Source organism: Solanum lycopersicum, chromosome 7, assembly GCF_036512215.1.
Source record: "Solanum lycopersicum chromosome 7, SLM_r2.1".
NCBI lineage: Eukaryota > Viridiplantae > Streptophyta > Magnoliopsida > Solanales > Solanaceae > Solanum > Solanum lycopersicum.
Genome location: NC_090806.1, coordinates 6835809 through 6841410, shown reverse-complemented (window position 1 = coordinate 6841410; position 5602 = coordinate 6835809). Strand labels below are relative to the sequence as shown.

General features: G+C 32.4%; 1 long non-coding RNA gene across 1 annotated transcript; it reads left to right on the top strand.

Annotated features, from left to right (window-relative positions):
- Positions 1–665: 665 nt before the first annotated feature.
- LOC104645324 (uncharacterized) lies at positions 666–3318 on the top strand. The gene is made up of 5 exons (XR_002026531.3): positions 666–901; positions 1042–1122; positions 1718–1798; positions 2176–2241; positions 2336–3318. It is a non-coding gene; the product is annotated as an uncharacterized lncRNA (long non-coding RNA).
- The last annotated feature ends 2284 nt before the right edge of the window (positions 3319–5602 follow it).

Here is a 5602-nt window from a genome sequence, read left to right as displayed (position 1 = left end):
TGACGAGCACATAAGCAAATTTGATGGTGTATCCTACAATGGTGCCAAGGCTTCACAAGAAATAGATGAAAATATCATCACCGATTGAGATGAAGAGGTTATTAATAATGAAATCCCTCAATATATTGAATTGCATCAAAAGAAACATTTTCTAAAATTTTGAGCATCACAGTTTCAAACTTTTTCATCTAAGATTCATCTCCAAATAGTGCAACTGCAAGAAAACTAAGTTTAAGAAAAAGTTTGAGAACTCAATACAGAGATAATCTATGTGGATCAACTTACAATGAAAAATCTTTATCATTTGGAGAAGGAAGAGGAGTCTGGAAGAAATTGTTGAGAATTTTTACCTAGACGTAGCTCAAAGCTTCATTTGATCTCTTCCACGACAAGTGTGGGATAGTTTCCAAAAAATCACTTTAAGGGGGAGTGTGAAAATAAAGATGCTTTTTTGGAATTACAAAAATCCTAGATTATTAGGGAAGTTTCTAGAATAATCTAGTGTAGTCTCTTAAATAAATATCTTGTAGAAATATCTAGAGTAATTATATATTTATAGAAAATCATGGAATAGTCTAGATTTTGTAGTATGTAGAACCATCCATAGTTTAGTATAAATATGGGATGATATTGTACTTTTGTAAAAAAAAAACACCAAAGAACAACTCAAATAAAAGTGTCTTCTTTCATAAGCAAGTTATGTTTTCTAGGTTAACGATTTGGGGCTAACAAAAGGCTTCCCGAATTGTACTTTTCTTCTGCTATTCTCTACTGTCTTTAATAACCTACCAAGTTTTCCCCCTACCTCGGCTAGGATTGTGTGGTCGTAAAATTCAATTTGTAGCTCTCGAAGTCTAATCATCATTGCAGATTTCATTTATTACTCATGGCTCTAAATCTTGTTGGTTTTCCTCCACTATCATTTCTATTTAAGATAGTTTAATATTGAAAATCAAAATTATGTAATAACTTGCGAATGTTTTGAAAACTAATTTTCATAAAATATGCTTACTACTTATATTGTCTTATTTCACTGTGTAGAAAGAACAGGATAAAGCTATTAGCATTGAAGAGGAAATACCGGTTCATCTTCGTAATGCTCCCTCAACTAAGGCATCCGAGGTTGTTTTTCATATATCTCTTCCTCTCTTTTTTTTTATCATAGAGAAATATGTTATGAAAGTATTTAATCTTCTGAAAGTATGCCATTTCAACCTTTCCATTAGTGAGGGATTTATCAGTAATCTCTAGACACACGATGATCAAAGTCGAAAGAACATGTTGTTAACTACTGGATCCATCAAGATTTACTCCCATTTATACTTATCCTTATGGTAAATTTGTAACCATATCTCAAATAAAAGAGTATTCTTCCATAAACAAGTTATGTTTTCTAGTTTAATGATTTGGGACTAGCAAAAGGCTTCCCGAATTATACTTTTCTTCTGCTATTTTCTACTGTCTATATTAACTTACCAAGCTTTTGCCCTACCTCGACTAGGATTGTGTGGTCGTAAAATTCCTTTGGAAGTCTCATTGCCGATTTCATTTATTACTCATGGCTCTAAATCTTGTAGGTTTTCCTCTATTGTCATTTCTATTTAAGATGGTTTAATATTAAAAATCAATATTATACAATAAATTGCGAATGTATAATGTGAAAACTAATTTTCAAAAAATATGCTTACAACTTATATTGTCTTATTTTGGTGTGCAGAAAGAACAGGATAAAGCTATTAATACTGAAAAGGAAATGTTGGTTCATGTTCGTAATGCTCCCTCAACCAAGGCATCCGAGGTTGTTTGTCATATATCTCTTCCTCTTCTTTTATCATAGCGAAATATGTTATGAAAGTATTTAACTTATGAAAGTATGTTATTTTTGCACTGTGAACAAAGTCTGACGAACACGTTGTTAACTACTGGATCCATCAAGGTTTACTCCCATTTGTACTTATCCTTATGGTAAATTGGTAATCATATGTCAATTAATAACAAACATGTCTAACATCTCAATATCATATTTAGTTGAAGACTTGTCTCATATGCAAGTTCAAAACATTCGGTAACACATTGACTTTATTACTCATTGTACTGCTGTCAAACTACAAGACTCGTCATTTGATCAATCTACAATCACATCATATTGATCTCCTGTCTTATTTCACTGTGCAGAATGAAAAAGGTAAATCTATTGCTATGGGCACTGCAGAGGAATGACCGGTGCATAAACTGAAAAGGGTAACATATTGATCTCTTTTTTTAATTATTATTTTTTATCATAGAGAAATATGTTGTAAAAATATTTACTAGTTTTGTCTTTGTAATTTTTCAGCCGGGAGGTGTTGAGCATATGTGGGTAAAGAATTATTATTCGTTCCCTTCGACTGCTTATCGGAAGAATGAGAGATACTAATTCAAACAGACAAGGAAGATCTATGGGGTCTATTAGTTTCTGTTCCTTTAATTTATCTTATTGGCGTTCAATCTCTAAGGTGGGTTTCCGCTGAGAACGGAATAGTGTTTGTGGTTCGCTATCAGTACTTGTTTTAGAGAGACAAATGCAATTTTGGGGACTTTCCCTAGCCCTCATTATATTTTATGGTTTCTGCAGTATGTTTTACTCTTAGGACCTTTATGTCTGGTTTTGAATTGGAATTATTCTGTTCAGTATCATTGAATTGGAATTAAAAGATTGTGTTTTTTGGTGGCTTTTAGTTTGGTTGTAGTGTGTGTTTGTCGGCACAGTGGAACGTGTAACCCCACCCCTGCTGTTTCATTCAACTAGGTTTGTTCCTTTAATTCATAACTTAAAAGAACGCAGCAGCGAGGTCTTGTTCCGACAAAGGTCAATTTAGACTTTGGGTATCTGTTCGTAGATGACCTAACTCGTGCTGTGAATCATTTTAAATTTATCCCAACTTGAATTCCTCTCCAATGTTATCAAAATCCGTTGCCTTTTACTGGAATTTTCTGTGATAGTTTTTTCCGCTATTATAGCGATTATGCAACCTAAATTCCAAGGAGAATGATATTCAAAAAGTTGAGGAACGAAGTAACCTCATCCAATAGCTTTATTAAAAAAAAACCAACTCATCTATTCTATGAAATTTCCTATCTATACAAACAAGTTATCTATCCATTTTCTATCCTTACATTTTATACCTCTGTGTATTCTGCTCATAAATTTGCCTTTACTCTCCTCCCTGATCTTCTTCATAAGTTCCTTCGATCTGACTACTGCTTTGTTCCACAATGCTCCATTTTGTGCTTGCCAAATATGATATATTAGGGCTGCTATTATTGCTCGGATAAGTCCTCTGCTGATCTTCCCTGTGGCTTTCCTTGCTAGTCGCCTCCATATTCCCTCCAGGTTAGTTCTTTCGAGAACCGCCATAGATGTTCTGGTTTACACCCGCACAATCTTTGCAAGTCTATATCTTGTTAGTAGCCTCCTATGCATAGTCTGCCAGCATATAAAACTGTGTTTTGGCACGTTCATTGTATTCCATGTATCTCTCCACCATGGCCATTCCATTTCCTGACAACCATCAGTGGCCAATTTGAATTGTATGTTCCTCATTTGTTTCCTGCATAGCCTGTTGCAAACTGTCATTATACTCTTCATGACCTTCTTAGGTAGTAGGAAAATTGTTGACCAGTAGACATGTATACTTGAGAGACACATGTACAGAAGCTAATGACTTGTAGTAGAAAACGAGTATAAAGTTTTATTGACTATTTGTAAACAAATTCATCTTGATATATCAAAAGCATGGGTTTTTACTTTAGGTATAGATAATTCATGGAGAGAGATAATTACATGTGACGAATATGATTATCATATCTGATATCACATATGTGTTGTTCATCTTGTATTTCAAACATACATAGAATAAAACTTTGAACATCTTTGTAAGACAACAAAGTTTAAGAACATTTTCACAACTAGAAAATTAAAGCTAGTAGCGAAACTAGAATCATAAACAGATTTAAAAAAAAAGTATACGAAATATTTTTCTTAAAGAAGAATTGTTGTTAATATGTGTCTAAAGAATCTTACTGATTCCAACAAACTTTCCAGAAATACGAAGTTACCAAATTTAATGAACCAGTGAAGAACAAAAAAAATAGAAGATCTTTGTAAGACAACAAAGTTTAAGAACATTTTCACAACTAGAAAATTAAAGCTAGTAGCGAAACTAGAATCATAAACAGATTTAAAAAAAAAGTATACGAAATATTTTTCTTAAAGAAGAATTGTTGTTAATATGTGTCTAAAGAATCTTACTGATTCCAACAAACTTTCCAGAAATACGAAGTTACCAAATTTAATGAACCAGTGAAGAACAAAAAAAATAGAAGAACTGAAATTAATTCACAAATCTAAAATTTGTAAAACACGTACCAGAATCTGGAAAAATTTTAATAGGAAAAAGATCAAGTCCACTGAACTCACAGTGTCCCCTTAAGGAAATTATTCCCCTCTAGTATCTGAGGTTTGATTTGGAATATGACCTTCCAGGGTAAAATGATCTCAATCACTAGAGTTTAGATACCAAAAACTCCGGTGTCAGCGAACTACTCAACGGCAGTAAAGTACACTTAGAATACTAGATTTAGTAGTTGAAGAAGAGGTCCATGAATTCTATATTAAAATGAGAGGAAATCCCTCAATTTATAGAAAACAAAGGGTAGTGCGAAAATGTTCCTATTGTGCCTTACCGTAAAGGTCATAAACCTTTGGAAAAGTCACAATCTTTCAGAAAGGTCGTCACCTTTCGTAAAAGTCACAACTTTCCATAAAAATCACAATTTTTCATAAAAGTCGCAACTTTTCATAAAATTCACAACTTTTTTCATAAAAATCACAACATTTCATAAAAGTTACAACTCTTCATAAAAGTCGCAACTCTTCATTTTCCATTCACACCTTTTTAAAATCCTAACAATATGGACATTGCATAATTAGTGGGATCATCTATCGATTTAGCTATTCTCGTACTGCATTTTTATAGTTGCATTTTATATTAAATCAGTAACATTCACATTTATCACGAATTTCATAACAGTATAGATACGTATAATTTCGATGAATTTTGATCTAAGGACAATATTCTAATAGAGGTGAAAGAAAAATTAGGGATTATGTATATTCCAGATGATATTGTTAGTAAAGAAATCCATATATGGATTTTGATAACATATAATATTTGAATTTCCTTTAGAATTGAAACATATGGATGATATATACTTGCATCCCTATGGTGTTTGCACGTATGGTGATGAAGAAATTGTATTTACAATATGGAATTGGATAGAAGAATCAAGTGATGTTTGTGATTATTTTTTTAGCATGTGAAGAATAAGAGTTGGAGATATTTTAAAGCAGCTAAGGTTGGTAGCATTTTTAGTTATAGGGAAACCCTCTTCCCTTTGAAAAATATTGGCTTACCAACCAACGGAATAACTGTCTAGACGATTATTTTGTAAGTTGAAATCGGATCGAATTTAAAGAAAAGGATCATTATTAGTTTCAAACACCAATACTCACATTGAATCTTTTCTTCGTTTTTATTCAATTATAAGATTTTGAGCTTAA